Raw genomic sequence first — 23,132 nt, 5'->3', positions numbered from 1 at the left:
TTGTTCAGTCATTAAGGTTACTAGTATCTCACTATATTTGGATTTTGGTGTGCTAGATGTTCTTAACTGGAAGTATGCCTAAAATAAGTGATTTTTTGGATAGAGCAGAGAAAAAAATATTGGAACTGCTTAAATATTGTTTTATATTGTAAAATTATTTATATTGGATTTAGCTGAGCCAGTATTTTCATTTTAGGAGAGAAAAAAGGAGAAGGAACCAAAATTTTCAAATAAAACATAATGGAGCTGATCCTAACAATCAGATGGGAGTGAGTTGTTCACATTTTGGAGGACCATTAACTCTTTCAAGTCACTAGAGGGTCATTTAGTGCATTGAAGCTGACAGGTAATAAACACAATTTGAGCACAGGAGTGGTGGCATCCCTAGTGATCCGCCAGTCCTGGCTGGTTTCCAGGACTGTGGAAGCTCAAAGAAGAGGGGCAAAACAAGCCTGATTACAGCTGTCAGAGAATTCTCTCTCTTTGACTGTGGGTAGGCAGATTTCCTCTACCCATGTAAAAGCCTGCTTGCATATGTATAACGTTTCCTTAAGATGACTTGAGGATGATCCATATTCCAATGGAAAAATAATAATATGGAAGTTCTCCATTATTATTAGTTAATTTCTATTTAAAACAAAGGTTTTGTCATCACTGTCATTCAGTTTCCATTGTGCTTTATAATATAGAATACATTTAATTTTTTTCATTTGACAAATATACTTCAAGTACTTATGATTTGAAGGCACTGTGCTAAAATGCTTTGGGGAATGTGAAGATGAAAATTTCAAGATCCCTTCACTCAAGGAGTTTTAAATTTAGTTGGAGCAATAAGCCATTATGCTAATAACTAAAATACACAGAAATATATATTGATAGCTGTTAACTGGCAAGAGTCCAGGGATGTTTTTCAAGAGATGGGATTCAGAGAGCCGCTAGAAAGAGCAGCATTAATAAGAAGTAGAAGTGTCTCTCTAATCAAGACAAAAAGATAGGACTTGCTGAGAAAAATCAAGTTGGCATTATAGAGAAAAGAAAAAGACATTTTTTCCCTTTTCCCTTTCTAAAGAAAGCTATAACATCTCAAGGGTTGATATCAAAATAACTCCAAAGACCAAACATTTTGGTAATGGTTGCGGTACTGTTTTTTGGAGAACAAGAGAAGATGGCCTCAGCTTAGACCCTAGAAAAAAGTGACAGAGAAGGAATGAAGCTCCACACCCCCCCCCCCCCAGGAGTGGAAACAAGTCTATGGATTAAAAATTTAATAGCATGAGGTATTTTCAAACCTGTGTGAAAATTCTGGATCATAATTTTTTGCATCCTATTTTGAAACTGTAATTCATTTTTTATTCTAAAAGCATCCCGTATTTATAAAATCCTCAAGAGGGAGTGGAGGAGATAATGAAGTCCATATGGCAAAATTCCATTAAATAATTATTTGAGGGATTAATGGAATAGCATATTGAGATGGCTGCTACATTTATAAGAGACACACAAAAACAATATGGTAAGGACCAGAGGTCTTGCATTGTAAGAGAATGGATCCAGGATGCAGAAAATCTCAGTTAGCAGCCTGTCTGTTTTACTGTCTCCAGCCCTAACACTATTTATTCTCTTCTCTATTTTTATTTTTTAAAAATTTTTTAAAGATTTATTTATTTTATTTATTTATGATAGAGATAGAGATGATAGAGAGAGAGAGAGAGAGAGAGAGAGAGGCAGAGACACAGAAGGAGGGAGAAGCAGGCTCCATGCAGGGAACCCGACGTGGGACTCGATCCGGGGACTCCAGGATCGCACCCTCGGCCAAAGGCAGGCGCTAAACCGCTGAGCCAACCAAGGAATCCCCTCTTCTCTATTTTTAGAAAATGTTAGGAAAAGTGGTTGCAATATCTGCCAGCATTGGAAAATAATACTTGTTGGAGTTATAATAGGCTGAACACCAGTTATATACAAATATTTTTCCCCCATTATATACAATATTTTTCCCCCATATTGAAGCATCTGGGATTCTTTTGTTTGTTTGTTTGTTTCCTTTCCCTTGTAGTGCAGTCCCTGTATAACATTAGATAAATTGCTAACACTCAATTTTTTCCCCAAATCTAGTTACATAGTAATATTAGTACTTTAGTTTCATGCAGAAAAAAAATAATTAATGTATTTAAAGAACTTTGATGTTCTTAGATTAAATGCCTATATATAGAAAGAAAAAAGGAATATCAGCAATTATTTATCTAACATTAATTAGGTGATAGAAAAAAATAAGCCACTGAAAAATTAAAATACCATTTGGAGAAGTTGCATTTGTGTTTGTTTCTAAAGTGTTGTTTATGCTATTTATTTTTCCCTCTTGGTAAATGTGTCATTATAAAAATCATTCAGAGTTGTGAGCCATTCCTAGGGGAGAATTAATTCACTGTATCATCAGAGGGGTTTACTTTGTTGTTACAGCTAGGAATGTCAATAAAGACTTGACAGAGGAATAGATATTGAGCTGGATCTAGAAGGATAAATGATAGATAGGAAAATTCAGGCATAGTCCAAGGCATGTGTGAAGGGCTAGTGTTATGAGAGTCTGGAAAGTTTGAAGAATGGCCAGAAAAAAGTTCAACATTGCTGAAATATGTGGGTAAATAGCAAGCAATTAGAGTTTGAAATGCAAATTAGATTGATAACCAATATTAAAAATCTTACATGTCTCACTAATACATTGGGAGTTTATTTTATAGATAAGTGGCATAATTGAAAAATTAGCTAGGGATATGATCAGGTTTTAGTTTAGTGCCAGTAGAATGGGTGGATCTGCCCACCTAAGAAAGAAGACAGGAGGTGAGTGCTATAATCATTGAAGACTTTGATAATCCTTTGAACAAGAGAGTCTAGAGATATTTACAAATGCCCAGAACTGACTAGATTGGGTGACCTTTTGAATATGAAAGTGAAAACATGCCAACTTTGAGAATGCAATGCAAAGATCACTCAGTTTGTTGCTACAATTTTCTACCAAATTCTCTTGTCTAGATATAAAAATGTTAATAAAAGCAAGAGACACATACTGCTCGTGTCTGTTGCCAACAGAATATCAACAAACAACACAGTTGGACCAGATGTAAAATCAACTGGAAATAAATCTAGGAAGCCAGTTGTGACTGTTATCATATTTTTCCTAGTTCTCTTTCTCCTTTTCGCACATCTGTCATTCTGCACTGTTGTTAAACAAAACAAAACAACAACAACAAAAGAAAATAGAAGAGGAGCATTTTTAGTGGGGTAAAAGCCAGTGGAATTTGTCTTTTCAAATAATTTCAGTAACTGAAAAGTCTTTTACCCTAACAAAGTGAAACATTTCACATTTATTCCCATTATTTTAAAAAGAACAAGTGATTAACTTAATTTCTTCCATTACTAGAAAGAAGAAATGGCAGGAGTGGAGGGCAGGAGTATAGAGCATATTATGCTCACCTGTCTTTTAGTCTCACCTTTGTTTGACTTCATATTTCTAATTTTTTTCCTCTGATCTAAATATTTGTTAATCATTGCTCTCTGCTTTTCAGTTTGCTTTCATATGATTTCAAAATTTTTTCAGAGGTGAAGTTAGAAGTGCTTTTTCCAAGGCTACAAGGACAACAACAAAGACAAGTAACCCACGTCCTATAACAACTTGGACGGGGACTTTCACTTTGCAGACTTCTAGACACTGTGGCTTTTAAACAGAAGCAGAACAGTAGATTGAATGGATTACTGTAGGGAGCTGATAAACACTGTGTAGCCACTGTTACATTAACTTGCCCAGATTAACCTGCTTATACAATTATATATTTCTTGGATTCAGGGTATGATTTTACCTACTTTAAGCCAATTTACAAAGAGATAACTTCATTATATTACTGTTTATTGAACAGCATAAAGCAAAATAAAGAACAAAAGAAAGAACCCCTCTACAAAAAACAGAAGATATAAACAAAATAAAAAAAAAAAAAACCCAACAACCCTTTGTGGTTGCCTTATATCTAAAGAAAATTATATAGACTCACCAACTTGGTTCTACAACTCATCCTCCTAGTCATCATCCCTTAAATGAACTTGAATGGGTCAGGTCTGTTTAGTGAGCACTGTTGAACAGTATATATGCTATCTTAGAACATAATGTTATATGGTATATATTCATAAGTGTCTTCTAAATTAAAGCACTCAAGACCCAACTCCCTTGACTGAGTAGCAATGGCAGTCTTAAGAATGAAATTCAGAAAAAAAAAAAAAAAGAATGAAATTCAGCATGGTGCCAGATTGTGTCAGACATAACTGGCTGATACCACTGCAGCTTAACATTCAGTGACTAAAATTTCAAAAATGTACTAAATTTTACACTTTTCAGTAGCACAAAAATAGAGATTCCTAAAAATGTGGAAATTATAAGTACCTTGATTGTTAGAGACTACCTTATGTTTTTAACTTATGATGTCTAGACCAGTAAGAACATGATTGAATTTTGCTTCGAGAGGGATAGCTGGTCACTTTTATTTTGGAATCTGATGATTCTTTTTCTGGCCTTTGAAAAATATATACAGTGGTGGCTCTTATTTAGCTGGCAAAGACAATGGACAGGTCTTAGGCTCAAAAATCTCAGTATTTGGAGATGACAGTCTGCTTCACAAAGTACGTCTATTTCTTATTTTAACATGAGGTAAACAGAAAAGCCATATTTGTATAGACCATGGCTCGGCAAACTACACCCTATGTGCTAAACCTCTCTTGGCCTTTTCTATACATGGTCTGTGAGTTAAAGAGTGTTGTTTACATTTTTATACAATTGGAAAAAAGAATGTTTTGTGACATGTGAAACCTAAATAAAATTTGAAATCTTATGTCATTTACAATGTTGTATTGGAACAGAGCCATGCCTCTTCATTCACATATTGTCTAATAAAATGTCTGTTTTTGCTACAATTGTGACAGAGGATGGCCCACAAAGGCTAAAATATTAACTCCTTAGCACTTTACAGAAAAATTTGTTGGCCCCTGATGTATATTGATCAGGGTGGAATGGAAAAGGGAATGTGATGCCTCCAAAATGTGATGGCTTCAGAGTGAAATTCACAAGATTCTTTTATTTGCAGAAACAACTTTTAAATGGAAAGTAACCAGTGGTCTCCCAAAGAGACCCAGGCCTGTCCTGGGTTTCTGAAGGGCCTTGTCAGTAAGAGCAGAGTACTTTCTCTTCTAATGTAGCTGAGAGTTCTAGATTTGACAGGTGTTTTCTCTTTTCCTTTCTCCACACCATGGCGTTAGTGCAGTATTTGTCTTCTCAGCACCCAAATACAGATGCGGAACACAGAAATATAAAGCCTATCGATAGGCAGCTTTCTTGAAAGAGGTGGGAGTACAGAGTACATAGGAATCCTCAATTTAGCATCCACAGCTGTCTTTATCAAAAACGATGCCCCAGGCATCAAATTTGACAGTTGTTGTGTCTGACATAGCTATTTTTATCTGTGCACATGCAGCAAGAATATGCTGCTGATACCACACACAAGGAGTTGTGCCATTATAGATTGTGCTGGAAAATATGTTTGGTTTAATGAACCTTGGAAACATTGTCAGAATTGGATAAACCAAAGGCAAGTTATTATTATAACCATAGGATATTCCATTTGCCAGTTGTTTTAGTTCATTTAGTAGAAATATCACCAAACTAAGTGAAGCAATCAGTCAAAATGCTATTTGGTTGCATGTAGACCAAAATGTTTAAATAGATTTTCTGCTTTTAACTAATCATCATGTTATCCATTCAACTTTAGCTTCTAAATAGTCTAGTGATCCTAGAAATGGGAAAATGGTCTGGAGAAGAGGGATGCAGTCTCAGGAGTTAGTGGAATTCTTGCTGTACATTGAAGAATGTTCATATTTTTTTTTAATCTAGAATAGAGGGTTCTGGCATTAGCAAAAAGCATGAATGCTGTCAGGTTTAGAAGTGAATTGTAGTAAGAGGGTAATGTGGCAGCTTAACTGGTACAAAGCTAGTTTGTCAAAAGAATAAGAAAAAAAAAACTGTTGGATAAAAATTATGAAGTCAGGTAATAGAAGACCTGGAAAGTCAGCAAAGGAAGTCAGAAATATGTGAAATTAAGATGGGAAATTGTTCTATACATCTGAGCAAAAGTGATATCTGATAAAAGCATTGTTTTAAGTCAGAAGGATGTGAAAGAACAGAACACAGAACACTAATATTGAGAAAGGGAACCCAACATTTGGGAATCACACATAATCATGTTTTTTTAGCTTACATTTGTTATTTAAGCCTAGAAATCACCAGCAACAGATTCAAAACCATGAGTGGTTTCAGAATCTCCTGTTTTCCCCATCACACCACTTTTGTCAAGTTTGACTCTGAATGTCAGCAATTCCCCAATGCTAGTCTGTATGCTTACCCTGTTCTCTCTCCAATTTCTCCTGCCCTCACGTCAGAAAACACAGTTGTGTCTAAATACCTCTTTGCCTATCTCCTCCTATTTACTCACTTTATGATCTGCAGTAGAGCTTGAAATAATGTATTAGTCTGTCCTCTGTTTTGAATGATGATCTCTTGGCTTTTGAGATAACTCAGGACTCTGGAATCTTGGGTTAGATTGGTCGTGATCATAGTCAAGTAAAGGCTCAAGCTGTAGGTCTTTCAGAGGCACATCCAGAAACACTTGTAGAGAGGTGAGACTTATGACATGAAGAAATGAAAGCATGAGATGAAGTAAAAGATATTTGGGAAGGCTTGCTGGAAATTTAAGGTTCCATTGGCAAAAGAACTAGGATATGGAAAGAGAGATTATTTGTCAGGAAGAGAAAGAGTAGTTTATTTGAGGCATTCCGTTTTGAAGTGGCAGGACACTCCTTTTTGAGGTGGCAGAAGGAGACTGTCCAAACAGCGAGACCCTGTAACTAGGTCTGGAGTCAGAGGGCAGGATGGGAGATGCCATTTTGTGGTTTATCCATTTGGTGACAATAGTGTGTCCTTTAAGATGATGATGCTTTTAGATGCTGATGATGTGGGGGAAAACACTGATGAGCATCTAAAGAAGGAATATGAGAAAAGAAAAGCAATCAGAGAAAGAATGAGAAAAGGAAAAGTCAAAGATGTAGGGAGCATGTTCAAATATAGTACTTATTGATTTACTTGGTAGAGCTTAAAAGACACATGGCTAGAAATAGGTATAGAATTTTTTTTTTCAAAATACAGAAGTAGACATATTGTGGCTCAGGGACACCCTTTGTGGCTTGCCTAGTAATTTTGTACTTTTTTCCAACACTTGGAAGATTACTCTGGTAATGAAGGATCCAAATTTTAAATGCTTACCAAGGAGAAAGTAGTAACAACTCACAATAATATGTTCTTACCTGATGTAAATAATCTTTATTTCATAGCTTTTAGTGTGCATAATAAACCCATCAGAGAGGTGTTATAGTCAACATTTTACAAATGAGGGAAATGAGATTAAGAGATGTAAATATAGGGATAAACACTTTCCAATGCTTAGATTTAATCTTAATATCAAAAGGAAAGAACACTATATATGTAGATATGATTCTGACCAGGGGTATTTTCAAGATGTGCTAATGAATCTCCTAGATGTTATTTACTTTAGTTCTGATATTTCTGTTTGCAGAGTAACTCATCTACAGCATCTGATGTTTTCCTCTGAAACAGACTGAGTCCAGCTTCCATTTTAAAACTAGTTCAACTTAAAGATATGCTTGTGTCCTTACATGGTTGTTGTGACTCAGTCACTTTTTGACCAACTTCATGATTTTATTGCCCACTCTATTTATTTTTTATTTATTTTTGTTTAGTGTTTTAATGGCCCCAAATTATCTGTATGCAGTATACATCTGGAAGTTAAATTGCCATCCTTCTTATCTTTTATTTTTTGCCCTTCTTTGAACAAAAGGCTTACTTTATGGTCAAATCAATTAGAAATCTTTGAGTATGAAACTGTTATCTCACTGACATGAACATAAAAGATATTATGGAAATATTCGCTGATTCTATTATAGCTGCTTAGAGAACAGAAATTAGATTTGAACTGTAATGAATATTTTTTGTAAGTATGTGCTAACAATAGTTTTCATTACTTTAAGAATGTGGATCGAATTTGACCTATTTTAGGAGTGAGTTTATGATCTTATGGAGTTATGTTGTTTCTGCCTTTGTTCGCTTTGCAAGAGATATTTTTTTGTAAACGAAAACCATTAATTTCTTCCTTTATCCATGCATTTATGTGTGCATATGCTTGTAATTTTCACTCAAGGAGTTATCAAAAACTTGAAAGTGTAACTTTGAAATATATCATTATAAAATCTTAAAGTTGAAATGAGTTTTGTAGACTATGTTGTCTAAATTGCTTATTTTACAAATAAGGCTATTAAGGCATGCAGTAACAGGTAAAATGTGTTCAATAAGCCAACAACCAAGCTGGGACACAATGATCGCTTCTCATTTACAGCCAAGTACTATTTTTGTAAAAGAACAGAAACAAAACACTGTAATTTTTAAAATATTTTTTGTGGCCATTCATACCCCTATAGAGATAGTGGAAAAGTATGTTTTTCCAGCCTTTAATTTTTTTCTTTTCCTAATATAAGAGGCATTATCTCTTTCTGGGTGGAATGCCTAATCAACTCTTCAGTTTCTCTCCTCTTTCAGTTTGATTCATGTAATTTTGGATATTTTATATAGATTAAATAGGAACACTGAACTTGTTTTAAAAAGGGAGTTGTTGAATCCTTGCATTAGGGTCTGTTCCCTTCATTAGGGGCTGTTAAGTTAATTAGAATATATACTTTTATTTCCTTTTCAAAGATCCTACCAGCTCTTTTATTTTCTACTACAGTATTGAAGGTTAAAAAAAAAAAAAAAAGCCTCTCCTAATTTTATTCACTTATAGAATATGGCCAATGAGAGCTAGACATATTTTGATTGGAAGAAAGCATCCTGTTCCAAAACAATAAAATAGATTTTGTCATCTGTAGATAAATTACATTTTAAAAATTGGCTTTCAATCATCAAGGACTTGATACTGTCTCTGATAACAGCAAATTAAATAATTCAGGCAAAACTTCCAAATGAAATATATTTTAAGGAGCTAGAAAATACTAGTGAAAAATATAAGAGAATACAAGCAATGCTAAATAAATAGTAATAGTAAAAATATAATGCTAATTGCCTGATTAAGACTCAGAAGATGATATCAATCCAGACATTTAGCTTCTTTTAGGGATTTTATGTTAGTTGATTAGTAGACTTTTTTTTTTTTTATGATAGTCACAAAGAGAGAGAGAGAGAGGCAGAGACACAGGCAGAGGGAGAAGCAGGCTCCATGCACCTGGAGCCCGACGTGGGATTCGATCCCGGGTCTCCAGGATCGTGCCCTGGGCCAAAGGCAGGTGCCAAACCGCTGTGCCACCCAGGGATCCCTAGACTTCTTGAGGTCAAGGTATCCCAAGACAGAGTGGAGGGCTTTAAGTATGATGTCATGGTGTATTACCTCTTAGTTTTGGTTGGACTGGAGTAAGAAGAATGAACCAGAAGTAAACTAGACCTTGAAAAAAACTTTAGACCAGCTTCAGAGCTTTTGAATGGTAAGAAAATTTTCAGTGCTGAATTTGGATTAAGATGATCTGGGATTGTGACCTAGGTACTTTGCAAAACTATAACACATCATTTCCAGAGAATTATAGTTCATATTTGTGATATATACTCACATACACACATTTTATATATATATATATATATATATATATATATATAGTATATGAGACATACTAAAAATTATTTCTTGTTTATCTAAAATTTAGTCTTAACTGGGAAACCTGTATTTAGATAAAATAACCCTATTTTTCAGTCTTATGAAATCCATGAAACTGATTTGTTAAAATCTACCCTTACTGATCAGCAACCTCTAGACAAATGCACCAAATTTGACTGAAGGAAAATTACATTTGCCTGAAACTTTTTGTATTTCTGCAGAGGCATCAGAACACTTCAGAATGGATCTACTGACTCTGATTTCATTTGTCTAAGTAGATAAATTCTTGGTATTGAACTTGTCTCCATCAGCATGACAGTACTTTTTCCTGATTTAATTTATAGACCCCCTCCCATTCCTAAGGAAAACTACTGTTTAAACAGAATAAGTATGAAGGTAATCCAGGTCATCTTATTTTAATAAGGGCTTCAAGGTCAATTTTTGACAAAAAATATTACCCTAAACTGACCATTTCCTCTTTTCCCTAATTCATTAATTTGACTTGACTTCTAGAGACATTGGTGAAGGAATTGATCTTTTATATGAGAACACAGTGGTAACATTATCTTACTTGATGCATCTGTCGCTTACTAACACTATAGTTTTTTTGTTATTATTTTTGTTTTTCTTTCCCATAGAATACGTGATAGAGCCTTACACAGAGACATCACTAAAAAGGATTAAGAAGTAAAGGCCATATCTATATTGATTAGAATGACACAATCCAATTAATTGGCCATTGCCTGTTGCCTCAAATTAGTACTATTAAGAACCTCTGGAAAAAATCTGTACTAATTGAAATTTTTTGGTTTAATTAAACTCAACACTGAATTAGGATCCAAAGCTTGCAGCTTTAAGTTGAGGCTTCTCCATTACGGAGCTGGGACTGGTGTCAAAATAGTTGTTTGCATTTAGGCAGATTTTCTTAGGGATCCTTTATAAAGGCTGAAGAAAATGCAAAGGAGTACTGGTGATGATGATGATGTTTATTTTGATGGTAACACCACCATTTTGGATACTACGACCACTAGGGGCTTAGACAGTACTGTCTCAGCACTTTACATATATTTTCCTCATCTTCATAAAAACAATATAAAGTTAGGGATTGTCACCTTCCATTTTACAAATAACAAAATGAGACTCTGCAAGGCTAAGCATCTCGGCCATATTCGTAACTGTGTCATTATCTGCCCTAAGTCACCTTCTGACTGAAAATACTAAGGTATTATTCATGTTAATATAAATGAACTAGATAAAGTCAGTATTTGTACTGGTGCTCTTGGCTTTTATTTATGTCTTTGTTGTACATTTTTCAATGTTAGATTTATAATCTTCTACATGGTTATGCAGCATTTAGGAAAATATGCATTCAAGTAAATAAAGTAACACAACTAATGGCTAATAAATGTTCCCAAACAAAGGCCCTGAATAAAGATTATTCCTAATTTGCATGTGAATTGGTTGCATGCAAATGAGTGTTCCTAAGGCACTTGAAGATTGTCCTTTAAAGTAGGTTAACCATTCCATCCTGTTTCTCTTACGTTGCCTAATGCACATTGTTTTCTTTGAGGATCCAAAGGTTGCATCTAGAGAACACTGGAGCAACATCCCAGGGCTCTAGAGCTACTATTCACCATGGATCTTGAGTTTTTTGGTGAATCTCTTCCCCTCTTAAGACTTCTGTTATCTCACCTGAGAAATGAAATAATTGTCCTAAAGTAAGTCTTTCTAAGTGTTTATAAAATCATTGTAACATTTGTTTAAATGCAATTTTATGAAAAATTTCAACATACAAGACAGATTAAAGATAATACTACTTTTAAGGAAGTGTGGCTAGGGAAGGTTTGATCTTAAGGCCCCCTGGGAGGCACGTGCTTTTGCTCTCTCTCTCTCTCTCTCTACACGCACACACACACACACACACACGCGCGTGCACACACACACACATACACACTGAATTAAACAAGCAAGAAAGACTTTATTATTGACTTTCAACAGAGATCAAGACTACTGCAATAGGGGAAAGAGACTGACATCAGCTCTCCTGAAAAAAAGAAAAAAAAAAAAAAGCACAAGGGTTTTTAAGCACTGGGGTAAGCTAGTGGCAAAGTACTGGAGAACATGAGCCATTCCTGTGGGAGGTAGTCAATGTGATTAGGCCACCTGTTAGTTGGCACTTCATGGGTTAGGATGCTAGGCTCCTACCCTCCTGTAGAGACTATGAGAGAGGGCCCCTGTCTTTATGATTATATTTCAAAGGTATATTTTCCAGGTTCCTTGAGTAAATGATTACCAGGGTATAGAAGATTTACATGTCTAAGGGGCAAAGAAAGAATTTACAGTTGCAAGTTTTCTTTTAAGATTTATTTATTCATGAGAGACAAAGAGAGAGGCAGAGACATAGATGGGAGAAGCAGGCCTTCTCACAGGGAGCCCAATGTGGGACTTGGTGCCCCGACCCAAGATCACTACCTGAGCCAACAGCAGATGCTCAATCACTGAGCCATCCAAGCATCCCTACAGTTGCAAGTTTTCTAAAGAAAAAGCTCTATAAAGTGAGAGATCTGGGGTTATAATCAGGAAGAAAGCTTCCTCACGTTTAGTGGAAGGGAACCATAAGGCTCTAAAGTGTACATACACACACAACAGTATAGTCGGCAAATCTCCAGCCTTGATGTTTTCTAAGACTTCTTCCCCTGCCAACAGCTATAAACCTGTGAGTCCTCATCTGTATTTTCATAAATTCCAAGTGAATAAGTCAAAATTAATGAGTTTATATGCCATCCGTACTTAGATTCCCTATAATTCCATGTTTAGTCATTGATTTTTTTATGCATTATATAAAAGTTAGCACTCTTATTTTAATAAGTTTGTAACTGATTATTTCTTAAATTGTCTAAATGTTATAAATAAAATTATCATGAACTATTTGTTGTTGATATGATATCCTCATATTTCTATCATACCCACCCTATAGTATCTGGATAGCTTCATATTACTTCAGTGTTTCAGAAAAATTTAAATTCTAAACAGTATTAAATCCCAAATCTATGGTTCCCACGTCAATTATAATTTAGTCTCTTGGCACATCTGGTTGTAGTGTTTTCTATTACTGTATAGACTTATATTTATGCCTTAATATACATTTGCCTTACAGCCCAGTTATGATTCCTATGAGGGCCATAACTTTACATTCCATGATGCTTGTTTTAAAATTCTCAGCCATAAAGTTGCATTAATATATTTTCTGTTGCTGTTTCCTTCCTTTGTTTTAAAGAATATGTAATGGTTATGTGTTTGTCTTTTCCTGCTTCATACCAAAATGTATTCCAGAATGTGATTCAGGGTTATATTTGAAATTCTCACCTTCATAAGTAAATACATGTGATTAATCCTGAATGACATGAGGGCCAACCTGCAAGAATAATTTTACATAGGTCACACATAGGGCAATGCTTTCATTCAGTCAGAAAATCTGTTGTCAAAGCAAATATTTAGAGAGTTAGAAAAAAAAAAAAAGTCCCTCCCCTTGAAGTGTTTCTGTGTAGGTGAGGTATTATAAATAATCAAAACCAATACAAGTAAATGGTAAGAAAAACATTGTTATTTGGAGAGGTATGATTTACAACCATGCCTCTCAAACTTTAATGTGTCCATGTATCCTTTTGAGATCTTTTTCAAATGCAGCTTGTGATTTAATAGCACTGGGTAGGACCTGAGACTCTGCATTTGTAATCAGTCTGGCAAACACTCAGATTTACCACAGACTCCAATACTCCCAAGTATATTACAACTGGCTAGTTACACTCATTTATCTGTCTGTCTGGACCTGGTCATTGGCGTTTGTCATAACTGCTACATTAATTAATGTAATTAATCTACATTCTACCTCCAAGTAGGTCTCCAGCTCAATCTACCTTCATCTTCTTGTAACCAATTTGACTCTCTCTCTCTCTCTCTCTTTCCCTCACTCTTTCTATCTTTCACATAGCTCTACCCTTTTTTTTTTCATTGTGAGCAGACACTCCTGGCTCCAAAGATAAATCTGACTCCCAACTTCCTACCCCATCTTCAGGGGACCGCATCTGTCTTACAAAGTGTTTTTAGTACCTACCCCTACGATCATTGACCAGGATGGCCTTAATATCCCCCTCAGCTTGGCAAACTTTAGACAGGCTTCTTCCTGATTATAGCATCTGATCTCACTTTTCTTAGAACTTTTTCCCTGTGACTTATAATTGTAAAGACCTGAGTCAAAGTAGCATTATGCAGAGGAGGTGAAGCTAGGGGAGAAATCATGTTGACATGTTATTTCTCATCTCCTAGTCAAGTAAAATCAAAGGAGCAAAGTTGAGTAAGGGTGGGTAGCAAACAGGAACTGCCATCAGTTCACAATTCAGGGATCCTGTGACCTGAACCACAGTACCACCTCAAATCTTGAAAATGGAGATGAGATTAACATCTGGGGCAATACATATGCATGTATCCCCCACTCACACACATACTTATCACCACCACCACCAACACATGAAGAATATGTGTGAGTATTTAAAGGACATATTATAGGACTTTAGAAAAAAAAACTACAGCAAATGTAAAACAATGTATAAATGAAAGCTACATTAGAACAGAAAAAAAATCATGACTGGAAGCACAGTCAGAGAGATATGATAGGAAGTTAGAGGAGGTTATAGAAAATAAAATGAGAAAGACCAAAGATACCCTCAAAATCTCTTTAGAGAGAAGATACAAAATAAAGGCATAAAATAGATGCATATAATATGTGATGCTCCTAAAGAAGATAACAGACTAAAAATGAATATTGATCAATTAAAAAATAGATAGTATTGATATTTGCAATGATATAGTAAAGACTGACTTACTGAAATAAATATTTGATGCCACAAATTAAATTGATTTCCTATCTCAAAGGAAGAAACTCTGGTGAAATTACTGAACTTAAAATATAAAATAGAATCTATAAAAACTATACTTCAAAATTATACATATTCATGAGTGTTGCAAATAAGGATTTTTAAACATGTGAAGGTAGGAAATAGAGTGTCCAGGATCTCATTTCTGGATACTCCATGTCTAGAACAGTAGGGAACAATATGATGAAATCCAGCAAACTGAAGGAAAAATTAAGAAATTTAAGGATGGAATAATCATACTGGTAGGACTAGATATAGGCATGGATTCATTTATATATGGAACAAAGGAAAAAATAACTGAAAATTACAGCTGTAGAAGAGGGTTTAATTGTACTAAATCTTGATAATGTGTAAATAATATACAGGATGATAGGGTTTGGGAGGGATTTTCTCATCTTACAAAACAGAGAAACAATAATTATAATCTAAAGTTGAACCTAGAATTAAAGTAATGATTCTCAGGGCACCTGGGTGGCTCAGTCAGTTACGCATCTGCTGTTGGCTCAGGTCATGATCCCAGAGTCCTGTGATGGAGCCCCTGCTTCTCCCTCTCCCTCTGCTTGCCACTCTGCCTTCTTGTGCTTGCTCTCTCTTTCTGCCAAACAAATAAATAAATCTTTTAAAAAATAAATGAAATAATGATTCTTATGTCTTAGTGTTTAACATGGTCTTTCTTAATGTTAGAATTATATTTTAGATGAATATCTGATGTAGTAAAACTATATTCCTCTGATTCTCAGCTTCCTTTAATTTCATGTGAATTTATATTTTTATGTTAAAGTAAGATATATTAATTTCATTATAAAATTCCATTTTATGAATATCTTTTCCTATATCTATTCATCCCATTAGTGTACTAAGGTGAAATGGCAATGAGAGGGGTCTACTTTGCTGAAAGAGGGATTTTATCACTGATAATGTTTGGAGTTCCTTGCACAGGATGCTAATAAAAAGCACACTATTTTTATTTGATTTTATTGACTTTACCAAATTTTCTACAATCAATGTACTCCCTTATTGTCTACATTCAGGGTCGGGCAATCTCATAGCCTTCCTCTTCCTGCCACAGATGATCTATGGCATCATTGATCTTTCTGTTTCCATTAATACTTAGAAACATGTTATCAGACATTAATAATGTTATCATTTTTTTTTCTGGGTGGTACAATTTAGAGATTAATTTTTAATTTCTTTGTTGTACTTCCATGTATGGCTTAGTCTTTTATATTGATCTACATCATATTTCAAATAAAATAAAATCATAATTCTTTGATAAAGGAAATTAAATACCATATTTTCAAGTGCCACAAATGGGAATTGATGGCATATGTTCCTCAATGGGTATTTAGTGAAAATAAGCAGCTTTCTTTGTTCTATGACAGTATGCTTTTATGTGACCTCAGCTTATTAGGACAAAAAGGACACAGAACAAATTCTGTGTTGGAAACAGAACAAATTTATTCTTCCTCATACAGTTTGATTGTACACACTTCCGCTCAGTATTTTAATAGTGTATCTATAAAAGTTACATTTGTTTTTATCTGACCTGCATCTTGGAATGTATATATCATAAAGCATGTAAAACGTTACCTACTAAGATATGAGCAGAAAATATTAGCAAATATGTTTCTGTTTATATTCTGTCATTTCTGAATTTCTACTTTGGAGTATATTTTGAAATATGAACTCCATATTAATACATAAATATATGTCTATATATATGTGTATGTGTATACACATATAATTGTGTACAAATATGTGGGGGCATGAATATATGCATGACTCTATGTACCTAAACACAGACGTTAAAGTGCTAGTAAATTTTTAGTACTGGAGTGCATCATCAAAAACATTTTGAAAACTAGCATTTGTGTTATACATTATATCATCATTATATTAGGAAAAAATCTAATCTTTGTCTTCCATAAAGTTCTATATTTTAAACTGTGCTGTGATATTTTCTCTTTAGGTCCTAAATTTGTGATATTTCAAAGCCATGTCTGCTCTTAGCTCATTAAATTGCTTATTCAGAAAAGAATCATTCACATTCAAGTTGGAAACTAGTATAACTGAAGTTGCTATTTTCAAGCTTTCAAGCTTGGGTATCTTATCTTTCTGGACAATTCCTGACATATACCAAATTATCTGAAAATTTTATTCCTATATTGAACACGTAAATGCAGGTTATATTTCTAACATATGTCTTCATACTTTCCAGAATATAGAGAAAATGGGATGTATCCCATCCTGATCTAGAGGATCACATGAAGTTTAATTTGTTTTGCTTCAGATTTAATCTCTGTCTTCTCAGTTAGGGTATTTTCTGGTTTCCTCCTTGAATTTTATTACTGTCTCTCTGGAGTATTGATTTGGATACCCATAAATTCTTTTGTCACCATTCTAGTCACATATTGTTACTTTTCCCCTTTTAAGTCATTCTAAAGTAGGTCCTGCTAGATTGTTATGCCTTAGAATTGGAGATCATTATCTTCTCCCAAATTTGAATCTCAAGGACTTGAAAGCATAGTATTACTAGGATGTGATCATAATTATTGTAATAATCATTATTAGAATAAATGTAGTAATACTTGTAACCCTAAGTAATAGTCTTCTCATAAAGACTCCAAAATATTACTTTATAGCTATCTGGTATAATAATTCTATGGAATATTTGCACTTGAACAGAAACTTATCAAATAGAACTACTTTTTAAAAAAAGAAGTAAAAACTCAATAAGAACCTCTTTCCTTTGAAAAAAGTTCAAAGTCCTGATAAAGGTGATTATGTGATGATTCTAATTGCTGGATGTGAATTTATTGCTACACATGCTGGCTACTAAAGGCTTTGAAGTCTTCTTCAATCTAAGAAACAAAAATATCTACAACATTTTCATTAATTGAATTAGGAAACAGACATTTACATTTATTTTTATTAAAAAAAATCATCTTAGAGAAAGCAAGACAGCTTTATCTCCTACAGGGAATAATTCAACCTATATATGAATGAATGTATCATTTTGTAACTTTCTTCTAAGTCTTGTCAAATTAAATTCCACAAACCATCATGGTTCATGGAGACACAGAAAGTCCAGTTTAATTGAAATGAATGATTTTAGAGAGCTATAGCAATAAACCAGGTATTCGAGAGGCTTCTGTTTTTTGGCATATCTGATCAGTCAAATAAACCAGTTCTTAGGCTAATTATGATATAGGTATCATAAGTGATAGGGCATGACAATATTTTATGGCCAATGGCCTGGAGTTAAATATGAACTGGTACACATCCTTGACTGGGATGTGGGCAGTAGTGACAGCATGTCCATTCTAGACAAAGGCCTTAAGAGACATCATGTTTTACCAGTTACTCTCTTGCATTCTTGCTATTCACCTTGAGAAAAAACAAGATTCAGGTTGCTTTTGGTCTAAGTAGGATGAGAATCATACAGAACAGACCTAAACCTAGTCTTCAGTCTTGCATCTAGAACATAAAATACAGCTTATCCCTGCCAACTGCCAACTCACAAGTCTGTAAGTCAGAGTTAAATACCTGTTGTAGGTCAGTGAGCTTTGATGCTGTTTACAACATTATTGCAGTAATAGCTGACCAATATCCCCCCCCTTTTTTTTTACCAATATACTTTTAAAATGAGTATTTATTATTAACATAGTCCTTGGTACATTCAAAGACCTCAGTAAATAGCAGCTATTTTAATTATCACTCTTTTGCCTGGTTTATAATAACAAATGAAATTTATTGTCAGGAAATGACCAGCTCTTTTATGAGCTTACTGATGAATATGACTTCCAGAATATTTTCCCAACTTCATTTCTATTCTATGTAGTTGATAAATTAAAATGTAAATAATTGTTGCTTTGAGATAGGCTTGAGCCCCCCTATTATCTGTGGGACTTTGTAAAATCGGTCATTCAGTTAATATGTATAGACATTTATCATCTTTCTTTAGGTTTTGGACATGTTCCAGAGTTGTGAGGAGATTGGTCATAATGTAAATAGACAACTTAGCCTGGATTTTGGCGCATAAAAAGTGCTGAGCTTATGATAGTTGCTATTATTTTAGCCAACCTATTATCATTTATTTGTGTTTGTGTGTGTATGTGTGAGCCATGTGATATGGTTGCTAAAAGTTCATTTTTCATCTGCCATCAAGGTAAAATCATCCCTTATTTCTCCTGTGTCAGGTTTAAATTGCAACAAGTTGTCAAAAAGATGCTTTGATAACCTTTCATTTTGTCTGTATTTTCTTTAAAATAGAATGACAAAAATTTAAGAAAATACTTGTTTGAGGATCATGAATTTTGGCATCAGAAGACCAGGACTGTAGTTTCTGATCTTTGTAGAGTGTTGGTTTGGGTCCATTACTGAATGGCTACAGGCAGGGTTTCTCAATTAAATCTCCATATGGCAAGTCTTGTACTCATCACTGCATAGTCTGAAGTTAAACTTTAGTGGTTCATTCACAGAAAATGAATTTCTATGGGCAAAATCACTGTGGTTTAATTCACATGAGATAGGTTGTGGCAGAGACTAGATACATGCTTAGGAATCTTGTCTCCTCTCTCGGCACACAGGAAGACTGTATACCTAGACTCCCTTATAATTGGGTTGATCTCATGTGGTTGGTTTCTGATCCCCTATTTGGGGGTAAGTGATCTATGTTATTCTTAGGACTGGCTCATAAAACTTTACTTGCAACTATACTGTAGTTTAACACTGGCTAGGCACTGGCGGGGGTCTAGAAAATGACTCTAGAGAGGACCTTGTGTCTGGCAGAGCCACAAGATGACTGGTGAAGGGATCTTTCAGTAACTGCTTGGAGAAAGTCACCCATGAGAGCTGCCAAATGCTCACTAACTCTGAAATGAGCAAGAAATAAACCTTTGTTGTTTGAGGCCACTGAGATTTTGCATTGTCATATAAAGCTGTTGGTGTAAGTTACTCTGGCTGATTCTCTGATACATTGGTCAGGATATATATTTATCTCTAATGGGGGAATTTTTCTGTTTAGGAGGAGGATTTTCTTGATTCCCATTTAGAGAATACCAATCCCATGTATAAGTTAGTAGAGAGGTTAAAACATGGTGGGGAGTTTAGGTGAAGAAGAATTAAGAACCTGAGAGACAGAAATATTGGCAGTAGGCATATCTAAGTACTAGAGAAAATTAATGACTTGTCTCAATTGCATAGAAAGAGCTGTTCTTTGTTAAATCTGTCTGGACAATCAGATCTTTTGGGCACACTCAGTGCATGCTAAAAACATTTACCTTTTTAGCCGTAGGATTGTGAGCTTGTTTTGCTTTTGTGCTGATGACCTTTCCTTAATATAAAATTAGCGAAGCATTCTTAATCAAGGCCAGAAAATCCAAATGAGTTTTGTTATATGCAGAAATATGAAGTTATATGATTGCTCACATTCTTTAGAAACTCAGCAATGTCAAAGACTACAATTTTGTCCTTTCCCCTTTCCCTCATATTCACTACCTAATGGTCTCAACATGGGTACTATAGCTCCAGGCATCACAGTAAGTTCTAATAGTCAAATAGGAAGAACAAAGCATTAAAAAAATCAGGGAGATTTTTTTTAGGGGAAGGAGGGATAGAGGGAGAGAAGGAGAGAGAATCTTAAGCAGACTCCATGCCCAGTGCAGAGCCTGATGCGGGGCTTTATCACACTACCCTGAGACCATGACCTGAACTAAAATCGAGTCAGATACTCAACTGACTGAGCCACTCAGGCACCCCTGAAGATTTTGCTTAAGTCTCATTGCCCAGAAATTAATCATGGGCTGCCCTTAACTACAGAAAACCTAGATAACTTTCTTTTTGCTGCTTATTTGTCTTTGAATATTCTAGCATCAAAAGTATGGAGAGATGAGGGAGAAAGGGGATGAAATAGTTACTTAATGACTCAGCCTATGATGTCTATCACAGTGTACTAGAATTACTCTTTCCAAAGGCCTACTGCACATTCTGTCCTTTCTATTACACATTGATTTAAATCAACTTTTACTTATGACAGTGCCTTTACCCAATGAAAAAAACAACTTACTGTTATTTGGACTAAGAAGTTTAAACTTTGACATTTGAAAAGAGGTTGCAATGTACATAGTGAGATATACCCAAAACTATAGGATATAAGTAGAGGAAAGTTTACTTGATGGAATTTCTGTGGCCAGGAAGAAGAATTAATTTGGGATTCAGATGGTTTTAAGAAGAATATCAAGCTGAAGGTCTGGATTAGATAGATAGAACCCAGAGAATTAGAAGGCCTATTCCAATGCTTACAGGCCAATATTTCCAGCCAATATTCCATTGGAATATGCAATTTCCAATAACTGCATATTATTTTTATTGAACCCAGTATGATATGAAATATCCATATGTAAACATGACACCAGCGAGTACATATTGGTCACATAAAAAATGGTTGATGAATACTTGTTTCTTTCCTCTCTCCCTTGGTCTTCCCAGAAGAGGAGAATATCATTGCCATCTTTACTACATGGCATGGGGAAAGCCACTGGCTTTGGAGATAGACACAAGTTCAAATACTAGCTCCTCAACAATCAGGTTGAATGACCTGGAGCATTACCTAATCTCTCCAAACTGTAAAATGCAAACAAGAATGCTATATTATTTCATTGTTATGAACACTCAATAAAAAAAATTAAAGCAGGTAATTCAGTTGTGATCATATTAGAGATTTTAAAAATAGCTGTGATAGGAGTACTGGTTGGGGCAGAATGTAAAAATTGTAAACCATCATGATTAGAGCTTTCTTTATAATTTCCAGTTAAGGATTTCTCTATGATTCTAGGTCTAACTTGCTTCTTTGTACAGTATTCCAGGTCATAGGACAATCACTCATGATTCATTGTATCCTCAGTCTCTAGCATTTACCTCACCTCCCTTTCCATGACAAAAGTTTAGGAAAAAACTGAGAGCCACTTGTCTCCAAGTTTTGAGCATGTAGTCTACACAGAAATATGTCAAGGTCTATTTTTAAATGTTTACCTGTCTTTGTATAAATTGTGCTTCATGTATTTTTAAAACTTTATCTTCTTCTTTTTAGTATCAATATTTTTTGGGTGTCCATAATAATATTTTATAAAATGGATTATTAAAAATCTCTGTGAAACTTGCCTGGAGGCAAGCTTGCAATTCAAGAATAATTAAAGTGACAGTTTAAGAGCAAATTATGCAAGCCAGAGATGTGCAGTGGGTTTATTGTCACTCTCATCTCTCTACTCTGAAAAAGGAAAGTGATTCAGCTTAATTTTTCATCAAGTAGCATCTTCCCAGGAGGCATTATAGAAGAGTGGAGTATGAAAGCATATATCAGCTTTCACTAAGTGATGGCATAAGTAACATATGGTATTCGTATTTGTATGTGCTTGTGTGAAAAGAATGGACAAAGCTCAATTTTTCTTCTTCTTTGACATGATTTGAAAAAATCACATTGCTTGTGTTAACTGCAAAACAGTATGGTTAAATAAACTAAAGTTTCTCCCCCTTTTATTAAAAGCTTTTTAAAATCTCTTGAGAATTATAGACTTTAATGCCATATTCAATTTGATGAGTGAACTGTTAAAACTTTCTCTAAAAACTAACCCCATTGTCACACCCCCAGGTATTTCATTTTTTCTGAAACTTTGTTCTATTTGAGTTACTTATTTTGGAAAATGACCTGCTTTTTAAAATTTTCATGTTGGAAATAAAAAGAAAACAATTTCTCTTTTCCTGAAAACCTTGTAAAAATGTCTTATTTCAATCAAAAGGTCATGTCCATATTTATTGTTAATCTACACATTCCAGTATGATCACCAGCATGATGGTCAGTCCTGATTATGGGCAGATCTGTATTTTAATGATGATTTTTTTTCATTTAATACTTTTCATGTATCTAGAGACTGGGTGGTAATTGTACTATCACTCAAAGACTGGGACTGTCTTCTGGGTCAGGTGAGCCTGTAGTCACATTCTGCATATATTATTAAATCAGCAGGGTGAGGGGCACCTGGGTGGCTCAGTTGATCAAGTGTCTGCCGTCAGGCAGGTCACGTCAGGTCATGCTCCCAGGGCCCTGGGATAGAGCTCCACCCAGGGACCTGCTTAGTGGGATCTACTTCTCCCTTTACCTCTCCTGTTGTTGTTCTCTCTCTCTCTCTCTCTCTCTCAAATAAATAAAATATTTTAAAAAAAACAGCTGGGTGAGCTTGATAATTATAATAAATGCTAACCTCCATGAATACCTACTTTATGGCAGACATGATATTTTATTCACAATTGCTCATTGGATCCCAATTATGCAAAGTTGATAAAAATTATATTCCTTTCGTAAAGATGGGGAAACTGAGGCAAAGAGATAGTAAATTTTCCTGTA

At 34.8% G+C, this 23,132-nt stretch overlaps 1 long non-coding RNA gene across 12 annotated transcripts in view; it reads left to right on the top strand.

Moving 5' to 3' along the window:
* Positions 1–23,132, top strand: part of LOC140641542 (uncharacterized) — a 292,971-nt gene that overhangs the window by 154,880 nt on the left and 114,959 nt on the right. Inside the window, exon 7 of one of the 12 annotated variants that reach the window (XR_012038098.1) lies at positions 197–420. The exons of the other annotated variants lie outside the window; for them this stretch is intronic. This is a non-coding gene — a long non-coding RNA (uncharacterized lncRNA). Of the gene's footprint in view, positions 1–196; positions 421–23,132 lie in introns of those variants that run through there. 12 annotated transcript variants of the gene reach the window in all.

This window comes from Canis lupus, chromosome 10 (genome assembly GCF_048164855.1).
Source record: "Canis lupus baileyi chromosome 10, mCanLup2.hap1, whole genome shotgun sequence".
Classification (NCBI taxonomy): domain Eukaryota; kingdom Metazoa; phylum Chordata; class Mammalia; order Carnivora; family Canidae; genus Canis; species Canis lupus.
Note: the sequence above shows the minus strand (reverse complement) of the source record. Positions and strands in the feature narration are given on the sequence as shown.